General features: G+C 36.3%; 2 pseudogenes; both read left to right on the top strand.

The window, feature by feature from the left end:
- Positions 1 to 208: 208 nt before the first annotated feature.
- LOC149536057 (cysteine desulfurase 1, chloroplastic pseudogene) lies at positions 209 to 6,739 on the top strand (annotated as a pseudogene).
- On the top strand, positions 6,736 to 20,760 carry LOC149536056 (cysteine desulfurase 1, chloroplastic-like; annotated as a pseudogene).
- Positions 20,761 to 21,878: the final 1,118 nt, after the last annotated feature.

Raw genomic sequence — 21,878 nt, 5'->3', positions numbered from 1 at the left:
TCTTGGGTTTTCTGATTGTGCTAATGTCATCGGTTTTTTAATGGCACACCCATTCAAAATTTGCTATGTCATCACCTAACTGAGCATGACTTGTCCCCACCATGCACCAAGCGGCTTTCCAAAACCCCGTGCCTTTCAAGACACTTATAATGTGCATGAGATTGTATTTGAAAAATTAAAAATTACCCCCTGCAGCCAATGTGGGATAATGGTTTTAAATGTCTTCCACTCTCTTTGCGGGTTGCTCTCATTCTGGTGTCTCTATGGCTTTATGATGGGTGCCTCTCCTATTTTGATGCGCAGGGTAAGTCTTCTCCATCGTATCAGGTGTTATTACATGCTTGCCACCCCTAATACGTGGACTGCATCCTATTCACAAGGTGGCTTCTTACTTTGCTGTCATGGGTGACCTCCTTTGGTGTGTGAATTACCTCTTCACAGCTTCTGCCTATTCTATTGGAAAATGCGTGATCTCTATTCCAAGTTGTTCATTCCTAAGAATGGATTGACTTCAGTTTTGACCATTCACCATTCTTTCCATGCTCAATGGCGCTTGCTTTGCTCCTTCCTACCTTTGGCTGCAGCTTCCAACTCTTTGACGTGGGCAGTTCTTCTATGGATATGCTCTTTTTTGTTTTGTTTATAGCTATCTCTTCCTCTTGAAACAATGCGTGGAACTCTTTTTAACTACCTCCTCATGTGGGCTCCCAAATAGACTGTTGCCGTCCCTCTTCTTTCCTGAAGGTGCCTCCTCCTTTCAATTTTGCTATGTCGGATAGCCTCACTACTACTTGTGTGTGGACTGCCCTGAAATACATGGTAAATTGCTTTGGCATGTTCTACTTTAATGCTATGGCTTTCTTTTAATGTGCTTGCTTGTCATAATGCATGTGTATCTGTGTGGACTTCTTTTCTTTGATTGGCACCTTGGATGCTCTATTTCCTTATTGAGGAGCAGCAACAAGGTGAAAAATAAGTAATTAGGCTGCTCTCCCTGCTACAAATCCCACCTCAAATGTGGGAAGATCAACACATCCCAAGTCTCATTGCTTTCATAAACTTCAAAACTTAGTCCAAGGAAAGATGACAAAAGTAATGACCTCCAGTACAAACAAGTTGCAAGCTAGGTGCACATTCTGTATTAGAAAGATTTCCCTTCATTAGATCCTTAGATGTTGTCGAAACAACAATGTTCCCAAATTTGATCTCACGAGAAACAATACCCACAAAGTCTCCTTTATCATCACCTAGCATGCTAGTCACGATTTCATATATATCTTATTCTTCACATAGTTCATAAATGGCTTGCATTCACAATAAAAATTGCAATGATTGCAATCATTATAATTCTTCTATTTAGAAAAATTTAACCCCAATATACCTTATCAGTTTATTATCACTTAGTCGGGCCCCAAAGCGGGTCTGACTAAAAAAAAATTCATTTTCAAACAACTGAAATGCCAAGGTGATCCACCGACCTTTTCAGACTTATTGGAATCAATTTTAATCATAGAATGATCATTAAAAACTCAATTTATCACTTTCTGCAAACTATGAGTTTGGTGCCAGGAGGTCTATTGACTGCCTTTAAAAATTGACCCGAACAACTGACCAAGCTCTGAAACCTGACCTACTAATTCTCTGCCCCATATACTTTCACCCTGTTGAATCTTATCTTATGATGAATTCCCAGTCAAAAAACATTCGCTATCAAAGTTGCCTTCTCAGAATCACCTGTAGGTAAACACATCAGAGAACAACAAATTGGGTTCAGATTTGGCTTGGAAAACTGGGCAAATGAGCACATGGGGAAATGAAAATTAAGGCGTTCAAACTCTGTCATGAGGTGAGTATGACTATGCAATTTTGGCTCATGACGAATAACTGGGCACAAATGGCGGACGTTCAAAGTAGGCTACCTGGATTTGCAGGACTGGAAAGAATGACAGAAAAGTGATTTTTACAAATGGAAAGACCCTGGAAAAGTGTGCAAATGAATTTGTCAAGATTTGAAAACTAGCAAACTTATAGTATTTTCAGAGGACAACATAGTGGTACAATCCATTTGATCTCATCTATCACATATTTCAAGTTATAACGCTACGAACAGGGGTCCTGAAAAATTTGTGCTTGCTGACACCAGTAGAACTTTAGAAATTGCATTTGGAATCGCGTTTGAAAATTGATCAAACGGATTCTTCATAAGCTAAAACTTGAAACATAGAAAGTTTTTGATGTCTACAATGCAATGCAAAAGGAAATTCAACATTTGGATCAACTGGTGAAAAGTTATTACTCGTCAAACAAGGCTTCCCAGAATTTTGAATATTTTGCAAAAACATGAAAACAGTAAGTGACCAACTTCGAGGGATTCAAAACCTAGTCAAACGGACTCGAAATGACTCAAAATCTGAAACATAGGTTCTCAGTTATGGACACTAGACACTCTCAAAGTGGAAAGTCACAAAACCTTTCTGGGTGCGAGTTATTTAGATGCAAACATAGCCTCCTATCGCTGTTTGACATAGGTGAAAATGCAAGATTGACAATTGTTCAAAACAGGACTTCGCCAAATAGCTCAGAATGATGATTTGAGCTCATGGAACAGGTAGACAGGCTGAAAGGAAGGTGTTAGAAACATTGAACACCTATGGGGCTTCAATGGAATAGTCGGGTATAACCAGGTACATATGCATTTTTAAAAAAATGTTTAAGGACTTGATTTTTTCAATAGTGCTGAAAATTGACCATGCAATCTTTAGCACCAACAAGTTTCATGCATGAGCATGGATACAATATGTGTCATTTAGATCATTTTGTTTATTTTAAGAGGTTGGATGATGACAGCTACATTATTTTATGTTTATATGTTGATGATATGCTTGTAGCTGGGTCTAACATGGATCATATTAAGGGGCTGAAATGCCTAGCAAAAACAATCCTTGGTATGAAGATTAGCAAAAATAGGAAGAACAAAAAATTGATGCTATCTCACGTTGATTATGTTGAGAAGGTGTTGCAACATTTCTCTATGGAGAATGCTAAAGCTGTCAGCACACATTTACCTAGTAATTTGAAGTTGACTAAAGAGATGTGTCCCAAGACACAAGAAGAGGAGGATAAGATGTCCAAGGTACCCTATGCTTTAGCTAAAGGAAGCTTGATATATGCTATGGTATGTACTAGGCCAGATATTGCCCATGCAATGGGAGTTGTTAGCAAGTATATGAGTCATCTAGAATTGAGCATTGGAATGCAATTAAATGGATTCTCAGATATCTAAGAGAAACATCTAATAAGTGTTTACAATTTGGGGGCTCTACTACTAATTTATAGAGCTATGTTGACTTAGATTTGGTAGGGGATATTGATACCAGGTAGAGTACTATAGGTTATGTCTTTACTGTTGGTGGGGCAGCCATAAGCTAGGTTTCTAGGTTACAAAAGGTTAATGCTTTATCCACTATAGAGGCAAAGAATGTAGCTACTGCAAAGGCAGCCAAGGAGATGATATGGCTTTAGTTATTCTTGGAAGAATTGGGTCACCCTTAGAATGATAATTATTTGTTTACAAATAGTCAGAGTGCCATTCATCTTGCAAAGAATTAAGCTATACATTCAAAGACCAAACACATACAGTTGTAGTACCATTTCATTTGGTAAGTTTTGGAAGATGGACAATTAAAGCTGGACAAGATACATACATATGACAATCCAGCATATATGTTTACAAAGGTAGTAACAAGGGAGAAGCTAAAATCCTCTTCAACTTTGGTTGGTCTTTTAGATTGAACATGAATAAATAACAATCTAGAGAGGTTTGATCTTGTTGGGACTCAAAATTGAAGCCCTAATTTTGAAGTACCATTGAGAAATTAAGCCCCATAAGCACTTTTAAATGCACATGTACCTGGCTATACCTTTGAGTCTCAAGAGGTGTTTAATGCTTCTAACACCTGTCATTTAGTGTGTTTGTATGTTCCATGAAGTTAAACTATTAATCTGAGCCATTTCATGAGATCCTGTTTTAAGAAATTGTTAAATCTACATTTTCACCTGTTTTAAGCAATTGTTAAATCTACATTTTCACCTAAGTGTCAAACAACGACAAGAGGCTATGTTTGTCATTGAATATCTTGCACCCAAAAATGTTTCATGACTTGCCAATTTGGGAATGTTTAGTTTCCATACCAGAGAGCCTATGTTTTAGATTTTGAGTCATTTTGAATCTATTTGAGCAGGTTTTAAACCCCTCAAAGTTGGTCATTTGTTATTGTCATACTGATGTAGTTAGTTCTGAATTCTAGGAAGCTTTGTTTGACTTGTTATAACTTTGACCCGGTTGACTAAAATGATGAATTTTCTTTTCACATTACATTTTAGAGGTCAGAGACATACTACATTTCAAGTTTGAGCTTATGACAAATTCATTTGATCAGTTTTCAAATGTGATTCCAAATGCAATTTCTAACATTTTACTGGTGTCAACAAGTGCAAATTTGTCAATACCCCTGTTCATGACATCATATCTTGAACTCCGTGATAGTTGAGATTGAATTGATTAGCCCACTATGTTTTACTCTAAAAATTCTTTGAGTGTGCCAATTTTCAAGCCTTGACAAATCTGTTCGCACACTTTTCTAGGTCAATTCCATTTGCAATAACCACTTTCTGACATTGTTTTCAATCTACAAATTATGAGTAACTCACTTTGACTGCTTGCCATTTGTGCCTAGTTATTTGTCATGAGCCCAAATTACCGATTTATATTTTCCTCATGATAGTGATAAAATGCCCTAGTTTTTGTTCTCCCAACTATCAATTTGCCCAATTTTCAAAGCCAAATCCAAACACAATTTTTTTTTTGACATGTTTTCTTGTAAGCAGTTCTGAGAGTTCAACTTTGATAGTCAATATCTTTTGACCTTGAATTTTTCATGAGATGAAATTTGATATGGTACAAGTGTGTAGAGCACAAACTCAGTGGGTCAGACTCTAGAGGCCAATCAAGTGTTTGGGTTAGTTTCTAAGGCCAGTCAAAGGACGTCCTAGTACAAAGTTGACAATCTACAAGAAAGTGATAAAATGAGTTTTAATTGGAAATTTAGTGATCAATTTTGATTTCAATCAATATGATGAGTTCAATAGATTAGTTTTGTATTTCAGTTGTTTGGAAATGAAATTTTTTCAGCTGGACCCACTTTGGGGCCTAACTAATCTTGTCAAAATGATAAGGCATTGTGGAATCTTCAAAGGGACTAAAATGCGTTATAATGAATTTATTTTATTAAAATGTTGTAATGCAGAGGCATGAACAAATGACCAAAGAGAAGGTGGCAAGTTCTTTAGGATGAGTTGCATTATTTTTCATCAGATTTTGTGATTCTCTCTGCTGGAGTATTAGGCACTACTAAGATTTTTTTTCAATCTAGGAAGAGAGGACTAGTACTTTCTGGAAGGCTAGGATTGAGAGTAAGTTGCAATAGAAACAATAAGACTTATGTAGGAGGAAGCCCTGCAACATTAAATGGTTATGGATTAAACAAGAATGAAATTTCTTATTTTGCTAAGGAAGATTGTCCAAGCCTTGCCATTACAGCTTCTAACACTTCTTCTCTAGGTTTCACAATATAGGAAGTCAATGGATCAAGGTTGGTCTATTTAGATAATCCTACAACCTCACAAAACCCACATTTTGTTATAGATGTAGTACGTAAATACTATGAGACTACAATGCAAATGTGCACCGAGGCATCCATTTTCTAAGTGAAAAGGAAACAAGTGAATATGAGTTAGCTTGAAGAAAGATGGCAAACTTCATCAATGCATCCAGCTCTGAGGAAATTGTGTTTACTTGTAATGCAATAGAGGTAATCAAGTTGGTTGCATATTCACGTGGTCTTACAAATATGAAGGAAGGAGATGAGTGCAATAGTTCCGTCAAAATTTTTTGCTGAGAAGATAGGAGCTATTCTAAAATTTGTGAATTTAAATCAAGAGGAAGTCCTCGATCTAGAACAATTAAAGAAACTTATATGCAAGAAGACAAAACTTGTGTTCATAGATCAAGTCTCTAATACTCTTGGATGTATTAATCCTATTCAAGAAATTGTTCAATGGATATAGAACATTGTGGCAAAGGTGCTTGTTGATGCTTGCCAAAGTGTGCCACACATGGAAGTTGATGTACAAAAGCTAGGACTTCCTTGTTGCATCTTCACATAAGATGTGTGGACCTACAGGCATTGGTTTTTTGTATGGGAAAAGAAAACTCTTGGCATCAATGCCTCCATTTTTAGGTAGAGGAGAAATGATTGTAGATGTGTACATGGATCATTCTACATATGCAGAACCTCCTTCCAAGTTTGAGGCTAGTACTCCTATAATTGGTGAGGCTATAGGATTTGGGATGGAAATAGACTATTTGTCAAGCATTGGGATGCAAAGGATTCATGAATATGAGGTTGAGCAGGCAAATTATCTTTATCAGAGTCTATCAAGTATAAAAAATGTGTGGATTTATGGGCCTGCACCAAACATAGTTAGTGAACGAGCTACACTTTGTTCTTTTATAGTGGAAAATATACATCCAACTAATATCACAACCTTTCTTGATCAACAATATGGAGATGCAATTCACTCTAGACACCATTATGCTTAACCTCTTCATCGCTACTTGGGAATCAATGCAAGTTATCAAGCAAGCCTTTATTTTTATAATACAAAAGAAGGACAATGAATGCTAGTGAATGTGTTGCAATTCTTAGTCCAACATTCAAAGTTCAGGATTTCACATTTACTCAGGAAACTACTGTCATAGTGGAGGACCCTAATATGCTTAAGTATGTGGAGTAGGAGCTTGTAAAGAAAAGAGGTAAGCGAATTTCTTGCAAAAATGTTGAGGAGGAAGCCTCTGTTTTTCACACTATGAGTAGTCAAAATTTTTCATCCCACATTGATAAGCGGGTGTACACTTTGCACCTTAAATATGATTCCACACAAAGATTAATATGTCTTGAAGATAGTGACCTTTTGGAAGGCACTCAATACATGGAGGGACCCACCTTGGTCAGCTAGCTAGAGGTGATAGATGAGTAATATTGAATGAATATGTGTAGGTGCTGATGTGGCAGGTTCAAATGTGAAGTCATCGGATTCTTCCACATGGAAGATCCTATGGTCACCGCATGCCCGCAAAATAAAGATGCAAGGAAGTTAGATATTGTGGGAGTGTGGGAAGGTGCCATGTGGCAGCAGGTCCCAGATGAAGTGAGGTGGCAATGAAGAATAGGATTGTGACATGTATCTGCATCAGAGGGTTGGTGCATGCCCACAAGCTGGAGATGCTCACCGATTAAGAAATGCAGGCATGTGGGCAAGTGACACGTGGCAAAATAGGCTCGACTAGCGGTGACATGCAAAGTGTTGATTAAGCAGTGAGGTGGCAATCATGTAGCCATTCAAAAATTGTCACGTGGTGATGATGTGGTGACTTGGTAGGCCAATTAGATGCTACCATGTGGCAAAAAAATCAAGCCACAATTGACCCCAAAATTCAAGGGAGAGGCTAGAAAAATTTAAAAATAATTTTAAAATGTCTTTTTTAAATTATTTTTTCAAAAAAGTTAAGTGTAGATTTTTAAATTTTCAAAATGATACTTCCTAAACTTCAAACTTTAGACATTTTTTAATTTTTGAAATTTTAAAATTGCAAGCTAGAGTTTTGTAGTAGGGGAGTGATTTTCAAATAGACTTTCAGGGAGTTTCCAATAATAAAATATAGCAATATTATATATCTCTCGAATTGAGAGAAGACAAACTTTCCAATTATGAGGTTAGTTTTTGCACAGGAATTCACTGGTTTGAGTTATAGCTAGAAACGTAAAATTTGGGGCCTTCTCAGTGAAATTGGTAAAAATTGGAAATGTAGTTATAGGCTAAGTAAAAGCACTTGGTAAAAGGTCTATTGGATCAATTTTGAGAATACTATGCCATTCTAGTATAATTTGGCTCCAATTTTTAGTTAGAAAGGAAAAATGATCAAGGACTTGATTTATCAGTTGTAGAGAGAGATTAGAAAGATTCTTTTCACTACAAAGGAGGAAATTTTAGGTGGACACATGTCATCTTTAGAGTAGATCTAGGAATTCATCCTCTTCTATATCTTTCTTTCTTTCATCCATTTTAAGGGTTCCAATTTTTTCACTGTGAGACCATTGTTGGTTGGAAATTCTCAATCTTTCTGTGAGACCACTTTATTGGATCCAGAATGGTGATTCTGCCTTCATTCTTCAACATATTCTCTCATGTATGAATAGTAGTAGGAGAGATAAAATAGAAGTTCAGATCTATTAGGTGTTTTCATGTTTTGATTTCATGCATTTGAATGTATTGTTTCAAAGAAATGAATACAAATGAGCAAGCATTTCATTAGTTTCATTCTAATTCTCATCTCCTATCTTAGTAATCTATAGTCTTATGTGGTCTTGGAACAAGGAGCTAAGATCCATTTGCATCCCTTTAAGGTTGTATGTCAGATATGTTTTGTTGTTGGAACAAAGGGCCAAGGAAATGCTTGATGTGTTTGATAGGGTTGCTGGTTATTTGAGAAGGATATTTCATGACAATGGGGTCTTAATGAACATTGATGTCTGAATCACAAAGTGATAGGATAGATCTGATGTTTTGGTGTATGAATAATTCCATATATATCACAAATGTATGTGTTTGATTCATGAAATTTTCCAATGGTTAAGGCACTAATCAGCTATAGGATCACTTGTTCATATTGTTGCACATTTGAGGTTTTGTTGAATTCAACATCATTAATCAATCATATTTCCTTTTCATGTTGAAGAACCTTAATGTGAAGCCCTCACTCAGCTTATGAATTGCATTTTCTTGCATTTAGCTACTGCAGGTCTATGTTATTGCATAAGTTAATAGGAAAAACAAGGGTTAAATATGCTAAAATAGATTCAAGAATATGTCTTTTGCACTGGTACCATATTAATTGAATATGAGGTCCACCCACCTAAGTTTTGCAGAGCCTGAAGTAGAAGAAGGGTCAAGCATTATAGTTGGCCCGATGCCGAAAATGATGTGTTAAAGATGGGATTTAGCTGACCCTAGATGTGTCATATTCTTATCAGGGTAATTTGAAGCCCGTAACTCTTCAAAACACCAAAAAAATGGTGACTCTACTAGGGATTGTATTGAATTTGAATAGTACACAAACCTTGAGAATTTGGAAAAAGAGATTCAAAACAGTAGGAGAAGTGTGTGAAAAAATTGCAGCAGTAAGTTATCTGATGTGTTTTCCAGTTTTCTTACTCAAATATCATGCACCCCAATGATGCTTTGTTCAGGGCAGTAGTATATTTGAATGATTGAGTGTAGGTTATGTTACTACTAAGTTTTATTTTCACTCAATTCAGCCAGTTTGGTTTTCAGAGTACTGTTGTAAATTCAGAGTCAGAATTGTTTTAAAGTAGTTTCTCTCTTCTAAGTGTTTAAAGATTTGCAAAGTTCTACAAGTTGAAAATCCAATTCAGATTTGTCATGTATAAATCATGTTTTAAAATCATTCTCACAATTGTGAAGGGCGACTCTCTAAAGGATCTTTGTGCTAGTGCAAATTGGTTCTATAAATGTTTTCAAGAACTTTCAACTAAGTTGTGTAGATCTGAATGTTTTGATAAGTTGTAAGCAAGAAGAGAAAGTCTATGAGTTCCTGACTAATGAATTGTGAAGTGTTGTGATTGATCTATTGTCATAAGAATTTTTGAATGATTATTAAGTGAATCATAGTAGTGTTTTCATTTATTTCTCCTCAAGCAGATGGCGGCTCTATAAGAATTTGATTAGTGGTGTAAAGAATTGAAATCAACACCAATGCCAGTCAATAGATCAATGGTTTCAGCAGAACCACTTGAGGTATTTTATTTTTCATGATGATATTCTTGTCATGAAAGAAAGTGGTATATGGATGTGTTCTCCATCAAGTGTTTTTCAGCACTAAGAGGAGGATAATGGTTTGAAAAATTTCATACACTTCATTGGATTGAGTTTCAGCTGTTGTTTTTAAGTTTTTGAAGTGTATTTGAAGAGATTTATTTGGTAGAAGGGTATAGATCTACTGCAAGTTGTGAATCTAAGATTTATTATGGGTGAATGAGTTTTACATATTTGAAGAATGTCAAGTTTCCTTTCATCTAGTATGCAGCCTGTTAGTGAAATTGCTAGATATGTTTCTACCAAGCAATATATGTCATTATATTTTAATGGCATTCTTGGTTTTTCTAACCCTATGTTGTATAATCTCATAAGGTATTTTGCTAGGTTTGGTAGAAATCATGAAAATTCAGCCAGTCATCATGTTCAGATATTCAGTGACTTGGTTGGTGATTTTGAAATTGCTCGTGAAGACATTCTTATGAAGTTGTTTGTTCAGCCTTTAGAAGGTGATGCTAGGGTTTGGTTTTCCTTTCTGCCTACCTGTTCAATTTCATCTTGGGATGAATTACTTTCAGCCTTTACGAAGTAGTTTGGGGAAAGGGTAAGCATCTCTGATTATTTTGATAAGTTTTTAAATATCCAAATTGGGAATAGTGAGTTAGTTCTTGAATTTAATATCAGATTTGCAAAGGTTTTAAATGAAATTCCTGAAATTTATAGGCCAGATGATCAAGTGTGGTTTATCTTGATGCATTTCATAAGAAGATGAGCTACCTATTGAGAGATAAGGAACCTAAGACTTTGCATCAGACATTCATGATGGCAATAGAGATTGAAAATAACATAAAATATGGATTGACCTAGAGTCACTTCTCTAGAAATGTTTTCTAGCAAGATGAGGTGCAAAGCATGAATCAATGTCATAAAGAGTATTTGATTTCAGATTAGCAAATAAGTACCCCTGCTATTGTAAAAAAATCTTGTTGAAATTTTAGAATTAAGAAACATGTGTAGATGAAGATTCTTTGTTGCAAAGAGGAGCTAATTCTTTTCTTGCAAAATGTGGCGCACATAGTATTACAATAGCAGATGATAGAGTTGATTCATTTGACAAAGTATATGTGCAAGATATAAATTTAGTTATTCATTCTTCTATTGATGATTTGCATTATGTTGAAAACATAACTAGTCATGAAGAGGAAAGTTATTCATCAAAATATGAGGATGAAGAGGCTGAAAGTGATGTGTCAAGTGATGAAGGTGAACTTGCCAATCCAATGTATTGTGAAGAAGCATCATGTGAAGACAATGGGAAGGGTTATTGCTCGAGTCAAGAAGAGGACAGTAATAGCACATATTCATCTTCACATGAATTAGATGCAAATTGGGAAGAAGAAAGCAATGACATAAGTGAGTACTCTTACATGAGTAAAGGTATGAATTCTATTTCTAAATTTGAAAGTGAAGTTCCATTTCAGAATTGTGCATATCAGCTAGAGGTTAAAAGCTGTAAAGAAGATTTGTCTACACAATATGAAGATAAAAAGATTATCCATAAGGACGAATTACCTAATTGTGTATAAGAATGTCTTGAGGATGTGTGCACTAATAATTAGTATATGAGTAATTATAAGGTTAATGCATCAGCACCTAAAGATAATTGGTTTGCAAGGCTTTTGAATCACCTTATTGAAGACAATGCAACTAATATTGATCTATCTTCTACATGTTTCATTGATGGAGTAGAAAATGAGTCTTCATATGGTTCTAATTTTTCTTCACATACTAAAAATCTCCACGAAGATGAAATGGGCAGTGGTTTTAAAGTATACACTAACACTTTATATGATGAGAGTCCTGATGATGATTAGCCCATATTTTGTCAAAATGTTCAAAGAAGATCACTATATGGAGTTATCAACATATTGTTTGAAGAGAACATGGAAGGTTCAAATTTGGTTGAGGATGATCTTAATGATGATACTTTATCTTATTGTTGTGAGAGATCAATTTCTTCTTCTTCTGAGTTTGATAGTGAAAATGATGATTATGTTGCATCTCATGAGATGGATGACAAGGTGTATGATCAAGGTGTTATTGAAAATCAGCATGCACCTTGTAATGAATTTTATAATGAATACTTTAATATGAAGACTACTATGTTTGCTAATTGTGAAGAACCATTTGAAGATTATGGATTATTTTCAAACTATGACATTGATGACATGTGTGAATACAAATCAGAGTGTTTATTTGAGTACAATCTAGCTATGCATAAGGATACACATTTTCAAGGTATGTGTGATCCCTTTCCCCATGTTGAATATGATGCCTTCATATTTGAGACTAATAGCATGCATGCTTCATTTGATGAAGAGGATTTTAAGTTTGAGTTTGATATTTTTGAGCATGCTGATAAGTACTTTCATAATGAGCAAGTGGTTGAAGATGAATCTAGTTTTTATATGCATTGTGAGAGTCAAGGTGTAGATTCAATTTTGCTAAGTAGTGTGTTTCAAGATGCTGATCTAATTGATGAGACTAATAGAAGAGATGTTTTTATTTTACCTTATAAGAATGTAGATGAAAATCAGATTTATGAAAAAGGTAAAGGTTTTTGTTGAAGTTCAGTGGCTCGAGGTCATTGTGTGTATATAGTAGGTGTAGTTGTCTTTTGCTTTCAATAAAGTTGTTCAAGAGAGAAGTTTTTGTTGTTTCGGGAATGGTCTGCTTTTTCTAGAGATTTGAATCCTTGCCATGCCCACAAGGGACATGCATCCCCAAACAAAGCCACTATTGAGACTCAAAATTGAAGCCCTAATTTTGAAGTACCATTGAGAAATTAAGCCCCATAAGCGCATTTAAATGCATATGTACCTGACTATATCTTTGAGTCCTGGGAGGTGTTTAATATTTATAACACCTTTCGTTTAGTGCATTTGTGTGTTCCACAAAGTTAAACTATCATTTCAAGCCATTTCGTAAGATCCCGTTTTGAGCAATTGTTAAATTTGCATTTTCACCTAAGTGTCAAACAACGACAGGAGGTTGTGTTTGTCATTAAATATCTCACACCCAGAAATGTATCATGACTCACCACTTTGACAATGTTTAGAGTCCATATCAAAGAGCCTATGTTTTAGATTTTGAGTTGTTTCAAATTTGTTTGACTAGGTTTTCAACCCCTCAAATTTGGTCATTTGTTATTGTCATACTGATGCAGTTGGTTCTGAATTCTGGGAAGCCCTATTTGACTTGTTATAACTTTGACCCAGTTGACCAAAATAATGAATTTCATTTTACATTGCATTTTAGAGGCTAGAGACATACTACATTTCAAGTTTGAGCTTATGACGAATCTATTCAATCAGTTGTCAAACACAATTCCAAATGTAATTTTTGACTTTTTATTGGTGTCAGCAAGTGCAGATTTGTCAGTACCCCTATTCGTGATGTCATATCTTGAAATCTATGATAGGTGAGATCAAATGGATTATACCATTATGTTGTACTCTGAAAATACTTTGAGTGTGCCACTTTTCAAGCCTTGACGAATCCATCTACACACTTTTCTAGGTCAATTCCATTTGCAATAACCACTTTTTGACATTATTTTCAATCTACAAATTTTGAGTAGCTCACTTTAACCGCTTGCCATTTATGCCTAGTTACTCGTCATGAGCCCAAATTGCAGATTTGTATTGTCCTCATGACAATGAATAAATGCCCTAGTTTTCATTCTCCCAAGTGTTAATTTGCCCAATTTTCAAAGCCAAATCTGAACACAATTTATTATTTTCTGACATGTTTTCTTGCAAGCAATTCTGAGAGTTCAACTTTGACAATCAATATCTTTTGACCCCAAATTCTTCATGAGACAAAATTTGACATGGTACAACTGTGTAGAATAGAGAATCAGTGGGTAAGACTCCAAAGCTCGATCAGATGTTTGGGTCAGTTTTTAAGGCCAGTCAAAGGACCTCCTGGTACAAAGTTGGCAATCTGCAACAAAGTGATAAAATGAGGTTTAATTGACAGTTCAGTGATCAATTTTGATTTCAATCAATATGATGGGTTCAATAGATCAGTTTTACATTTTAGTTGTTAGGAAACAAATTTTTTTTTAGCTGGACCCACTTTGGGGCTCGACTAATCTTGTCAGAATGATAGGGCATTGTGGAATCTTCAAAGGGACTAAAATGGGTTATAATGAATTTATTTTATTAAAATGTTGTAAGATAGAGGCATGAACAAAAGACCAAAGAGAAGGTGACAAGTTCTTTAGGATGAGTTGCACTATTTGTCATCAAATTTTGTGATTCTCTCTGCTGGAGTATTAGGCACTACTGAGATTTTGTTGCATTCCAGGAAGAGAGGACTAGTGCTTTCTGAAAGGCTAGGATTGGGAGTAAGTTACAATGGAAACAATATGGCTTATGTAGGAGGAAACCCTGCACTGTTAAATGGTTATGGATTAAACAAGCACGAAATTGCTTATTCTGCTAAGGCAAATTGTCCAAGCCCAACCATTACATCTTTTTACACTTCTTCTCTTGGTTTCACGATACACAAAGTTAATGGATCAAGGTTGGTCTATTTAGATAATGTTGCAACCCCATAGAAACCACATTTTGTTATAGATGTAGTATGTAAATACTACGAGAACTACAATGCAAATATTCACCATGGCATCCATTTTCTAAGTGAAAAAGAAACAAGTGAATATGTGCTAGCTTGAAAAAAGATGGCAAACTCCATCAATCCATCTAGCTCTAAGGAAATTGTATTTACTCATAATGCAACAGAGGAAATCAATTTGGTTGCATATTCATGGGATCTTACAAATATGAAGGAAGGAGATGAGTGCAATAGTTCTGTGGCAATTTGTTGTTGGGAAGATAGAAGCTATTCTAAAATTTATTGTTAGGATAAACCACGGACAGAAATAAAAACTACATGAAAATATAACTAATAACAAAAAAAATAATAGAACACACAGAAATGAACACAAGGCACCAAGATTTAATGTGGTTCACCCAATCCCTGGGCTACATCCACCAAACAGCAAGTCCGATCTTATTACAATCCAGTGATTACAACCTGATTACAATCTATAATCCCTTACAACTCAATACCGCCGCAAGAACCAATTTCGTATCACAACATAATGAAAAATACCCAACCCTAAGCCCTTTTATACAAGTATTAAACCGCTTTAGGGTTATAACATGTTGGCCATATGTCGGCCATAATATGTCGGCTACCATGTCGGCTACTGCCCAAAAAACCACACTATTTATGAAGTATGTACAGTACTTTCCTGATCAGTCACCACAATCTAACAATCTCCCACTTGGGGACTGATCAGGCTCCACACTAAACAACAATCTCCCACTTGGAGACTGATCCTGTAGCAATACAACTACCACATGGGGCTCCCACTGGATCAAACCACCCTGGACTCTGTTGTTCTTTTATTCACGTTTAGTCTAAAAGACCAACTGAAGCTGAAGAGGAGTTTAGCTTCTCCCTTGTTACAACCTTTGTAAACATATCTGCTGGATTTTCATTGGTATGTATCTTCTCTAGCTTTAACTGTCCATCCTCCAAAACTGACCGAATGAAATGGTATCGCAACTGTATGTGTTTGGTCTTAGAATGCAGAGCTAAATTCTTAGCAAGATGAATGGCACTTTGACTATCTATAAATAAACAATTATCCTTCTGAGGATGTCCCAATTCTTCCAAGAAGAACTGAAGCCATATCATCTCCTTGGCTACCTCTGTAGCAGCAACTTACTCTGCCTTTTTAGTGGATAAATAATTAATCTTCTGTAACCTAGAAACCCAGCTCACGGCTGCCCCACCAACAGTAAAGACATAACCTGTAGTACTCCGCCTGGTATCAATATCCCCTGCCAAATCTGAGTCAACATAGCCCTGTAAATCAGTATTAGAGCCCCCAAAGTGTAAACACTTATTGGATGTCCCTCTCAAATATCTGAGAATCCACTTGACAGCATTCCAATGCTCAAATCCTGGATGACTCATATACCTGCTAACGACTCCCACTGCATGTGCAATATCTGGCCTAGTGCATACCATAGCATACATCAAGCTTCCTACAGCTGAAGCATAGGGTACCTTGGACATCTTATCCTTCTCTTCTTGTGTCTTGGGACACATTTCCCTAGTCAATTTCAAATGACTGGGTAAAGGTGTGTTGACATCTTTAGCATTCTCCATAGAGAAACGTTGCAACACCTTCTCAACATAATCAGCTTGAGATAGCATCAATGTTTTTTTCTTCCTATCTCTGTAAATCTTCATACCAAGGATTTGTTTTGCTATCCCCAAATCCTTCATAGCAAATGCATGTGCTAATTGGCATTTTAGCCCCTTAATATGATCCGTGTTAGACCTAGCTACAAGCATATCATCAACATATAAACATAAAATAATGTAGCTATCATCATCCAACCTCTTAAAATAAACACAGTAATCTGAATGACACCTATTATATCCATGCTCATGCATAAAACTGTCAAATTTCAGATACCATTGCCGAGGTGCTTGCTTCAAGCCATATAAACTTTTCTTCAATTTGCACACTAAGTTCTCCTTACCTTTGACCTCAAAACCCTGTGGCTGAGCCATATATATTTCTTCATCCAAATCACCATGAAGAAAGGTTGTTTTAACATCCATCTTCTCTAAATGAAAATCTTCAGTAGCCACAAGACTTAAAACAGTACGAATAGAAGTCATTTTAACAACAGGAGAAAATATCTCATCAAAATCAATTCCCTTTTTCTGTGCAAATCCTTTTACAACTAACCTGGCCTTAAATCTTTTCTTACCTCCTTCCTCTTCTTTCAACCTGTAAACCCATTTATTCTGTAAAGCCTTTTTACCTACAAGCAACTTGCACAAATCCCATGTCTTATTTTTCAGCAAAGAGTCCATTTCATCTTTCATTGCAGACTCCCACTGAATCTTAGTATCCACCTACACAGCTTCATCATAACTTTCAGGTTCACCAGCATCAGTAAGTAAAATAGAATAAAAAGAGGGCGAAAACCTTTGTGGAGGTCTAATTTGCCTTGTTGACCGTCTAACATTCACTGGTGTGTGTGGTATTTGTTGTTGCAGTTGTTGCACATCATGAGGAATGGCTGGAACATTAGCTTTTGGAGTATCATCCAGCACTACATAATCATCTTCTTTCTTCTCATGTTGCTGCAACAGATCTTTGTACAACACTTTCTCATTGAATATGACATCCCAACTTCTAATAATTTTAAGATTTTCAAAATCCCAAAGCCTATAGCCAAATTTATTAATGCCATATCCAACAAAGACACATTTCTTTGATTTAGCTTCTAGCTTGGTTCTATTTTCAGAGTCTATATGAGCAAAACCTTCACAACCGAAGGTCTTGAGAAAAGAATAACTCACCTTCTTACCAGTCCATGCTTCCTCTAGAATACCATAGCCCAAAGGACTAGAGGGACCTCTATTAATCAAATATACTGCAGTATTGACAGCCTCCGCCCACATGTGTAAGGGAAACCTAGCATGCAACCTCATGCTCCTTACATGCTCCATTATAGTCCTGTTCATGCGTTCAGCCACTCCATTTTCCTGTGGAGTCCTTGGGAAAAATTTTTGTCTACGAATACCATTACTGGAGCAATAATCTTCAAATTCATGACTGCAATACTCACCACCATTATCAGATCTGAGACATTTTAGTTTCTTACCAGTCTCATTTTCAACCAAGCATTTCCATTTCTTAAAAGTTTGAAATACATCAGATTTCTGTCTAAGGAAATAAACCCATAATTTTCTAGTTGCGTCATCAATAAATGTAACATAATAATGAGAGCCACCAAGGGAAGATACCTGAGCTGGTCCCCATACATTTGTATGCACAAGCTCTAATTTCTCCTTTTTGTTTTCATTCCCTGTCTTTACAAAACTCACTCTCTTTTGTTTTCCATACACACAACTTTCATAGAAATCCATATTCACACATTTTAGACCTGGTAAAACTTTCCTTGAATGAAGTACTTTCATACCTTTCTCACTCATGTGCCCAAGTCTATTGTGCCACAACGCTATATCAGAATATACAGCAGCTATTTGTTCTCCCTGCTCAACTGCAGTAATTGTTCCTGAATATTCATTTTTCTCTAAAACAATCAAAGTAGAAGGAACAATATGACCTGTACAAAGATATAAGGTGCCTACTTTCACACCTTTTGCTACTACAAGGGAACCTTTTGAAACCTTCCAATTTTTATCATTAAAAGTAACTACACAACCCTCATCACCGAGTTTCCCTGTTGAAATTAAATTTCTACTTAGTTTTGGAACATGTCTTACCTCATGTAGTAGCCAATGATTCCCATTTTGCAACTTAATCTTAATTTTTCCCTTTCCAACAATTTGACAGGGTTCATTATCCCCCAAATAAACAAGCCCAAAATCCCCTTGGACATAATCAATGAAATAACCTCTATGAGGTGTAGCATGAAATGAAGCACCATAATCTAAAACCCATGAATCATCAACACTCTCTAAAGACAGAAGCAAAGCATCCTCTTTGGATTTGTTACTTACCACATTTGCCTCCTTGTCTCCATCTAATTTATCTCCTTCATTTTTCTTTCGATTCCAACAATCTTTCTTTTTGTGCCCTGGTTTCCCATAGTACCAGCAATCATTTGGTCCTCTCGATTGAGACATCCTCCCTTTTGAATTTCCTCTTGATTTCCCATGATTTCCAGAGTTACTTCCTCTCTCAGTCGTTCTGCCCCTGCTTTGTGCATTTAAAGCACTTCCTGATGTAGATCCACCTGAGGATTTTCTACGAGTTTCCTCACTTAAAATAACACCGATCACATCATCATATTTTAGGGTACTAGATCCAGGAACAGAATTACTCACCGCCATTACCAAGCCATTCCAGCTTTCAGGAAAAGAACACAAAATCAAGAGAGCCCTAATTTCTTCATCAAAATTGATACCCACAGAAGATAACTGACTAGTAATAGTATTAAACTCATTTAAATGATCTATAATAGATCCACCTTCTGTCATTTTCATATTAAATAAACGCTTCATGAGAAATACCTTGTTTGAAGCGGAGGGCTTTTCATACAGTGTCGCTAGGGTTTTCATCAAATCTTCTGTCATCTTTGCTTTTGTAATATTAAATGCCACTGATGGTGCCAAGCATAATCGAATGCTTTCGAGTGCCTTTCTGTCCAAAAGATCGCATTCAGCCTCTGACATAGTTCCTTGATTCTTGGCTTTTCCTTCCAACGGCTTCCATAAATCCTTCTGATATAGATAGTCTTCCATTTGCATCTTCCATAATTATAAGTTTTGCCCATTAAACCTGTCAACCCTCAACTTACCCTCATCTGCCATCGCTCCCACTCAACCATGAGAGTCCCGCTTAACTGTGAGACTTTCCTGCAAAGGATAACTGAAAAACAACCTCGCTCTGATACCACTTGTAGGGCCCATTTGCTGTTGCACCAAAAGCCATGACTGTTAGTGAACGTGGAACACCACATAATTAACCACCTGTGGGTAGGGGAGTGTGTCACATCACCCAACAATATCCCCCTCGATGTGCATACCAGGTGCTTACGTGGGTCGGGAAAGCACCGAGGAGATTTGAACCCATGACCAGGCCAAAACCAAGCTCTGATACCACTTGTTAGGATAAACCACGGACAGAAATAAAAACTACATGCAAATATAACCAATAACAAAAAAAATAATAGAACACACAGAAATGAACACAAGGCACCAAGATTTAACGTGGTTCACCCAATCCCTGGGCTACGTCCACCAAACAGCAAGTCCGATCTTATTACAATCCAGTGATTACAACCTGATTACAATCCGTAATCCCTTACAACTCAATACCGCTGCAAGAAACAATTTCGTATCACAACATAATGAAAAATACCCAACCCTAAGCCCTTTTATGAAGTATGAACAGTCACCGCAATCTAACATTTATGAATTTAAATCAAGAGGAAGTCCCCGATCTAGAACAATTAAAGAAACTTATATGCAAGAAGACAAAACTTGTGGTCATACATCAAGTCTCTAATACTCTTGGGTGTATTAATCATTTTCAAGAAATTGTTCAATGGACACAAAACTATGGGGTGAAGGTGCTTGTTGATGCTTGCTAGAGTGTGCCACACATGGAAGTTGATGTACAAAAGCTAGGAGTAGACTTCATTGTTGCATCTTCACATAAGATGTGTGGACCTACAAGCATTGGCTTTTTGTATGGGAAAATCAAACTCTTGGCATCAATGCCTCCATTTTTAGGTGGAGGAGAAATGATTGCAGATGTGTACATGGATCATTCTACATATGTAGAACCTCCTTCTAGGTTTGAGGCTGGTACTCTTGCAATTGGTGAGGCTATAGGATTTGGGATGGCAATAGACTATTTGTCAGTCATTGGAATGTAGAGGATTCATGAGTATGAGGTTGAGCTGGCAAATTATCTTTATCAAAGTCTATCAAGTATAAAAAAATGTGAGGATTTATGGGCCTGTACCAAACACAGTTAGTGAATGAGTTGTACTTTGTTCTTTTATTGTGGAAAATGTACATCCAACTGATATCATAACCTTTCTTCATCAACAGTATGGAGTTACAGTTCACTCTGGACACCATTGTGCTCAGCCTCTTCATTGCTACTTGGGAATCAATGCAAGTTGTCAAGCAAGCCTTTATTTTTATAATAAAAAAGAAGGACAATGAATGCTAGTGAATGTGTTGCTCGAGGTTGTGCCCTACAATATGCAATTCTTAGTCCAACATTCAAAGTGCGGGATTTCACGTTTACTCAGGAAACTGCTATCATAGCAGAGGACCCTAATATGCTTAAGTATGTGGAATAGGAGCTTGCAAAGGAAAGAGGTAAGTGAATTTCTTGCAAAAATGTTGAGGAGGAAGCCTCTATTTTTCACACCATGAGTAGTTAGAAATTTTTATCCCACATTGATAAGTGGGTGTACACTTTGCACCCTAAATATGATTCCACACAAAGAGTAACACATCTTGAAGATAGCGGCCTTTTTTATGGCACTCAATATGTGGAGGGACCCACCTTGGTCTACCAACTGGAGGTAATAGATGAGTAATTTTGAATGAATATGCATAGGTGCTGATGTGGTAGGTTCAGATGCAAAGTCATAGGATTCTGCCATGTGGAAGATCCTGTGATCACCACATGCCCACAAAATAAAGATGTGAGGAAGTTAGATATTGCGGGAGTGTGGGAAGGCACCACATGGTAATGGGTCCCGAATGAAGTGAGGTGGTGACGAAGCACAAGATCATGACATGTGTTCACATTAAATTTATGTGCAGATTTTTAAATTTTCAAAATGATATTTCCTAAAGTTTAGACTTTAGACATTTTTTAATTTTTAAAATTTTAAAATTGCAAGCCAGAGTTTTGTAGCAGGGAGTGGTTTTCAAACAAACTTTCAAGGAGTTTCCAGTAAGAAAATATAGTGATATTATATATTACCAAAACTAGGAGAAGACAAACTTTTTGATTATGAAGTTAGTTTTTGTACAAGAATTTACTAGTTCGAGTTATACCTAGAAACATAAAATTTGGTGCCTCCTTAGTGAAATTGGTAAAAATTAGAAATGTAGTTACAGGCTTAGTAAAAACACTTGGAAAAAGGTCTATTGGATCAATTTTGAGAATTTTATGCCATTCTAGTTAGAAGTGTTTAAGTTTTCATCCCTTGCATAAAATATCTTATGAAGGTTTTTAATTCAATTAAATTTTGGATTCCAAGTTTAGGGTAACTTTAGAGGGCTTTGTTTGGGTTTTAGAGTGTTCTTTTAGTGAAATTAAGTTA

The sequence above is a fragment of the Cupressus sempervirens genome, chromosome 10 (genome assembly GCF_028749045.1).
Source record: "Cupressus sempervirens isolate cs-2001-9-10 chromosome 10, ASM2874904v1, whole genome shotgun sequence".
Lineage (NCBI taxonomy): Eukaryota > Viridiplantae > Streptophyta > Pinopsida > Cupressales > Cupressaceae > Cupressus > Cupressus sempervirens.
This window is presented reverse-complemented; position numbering and strand designations above follow the sequence as displayed.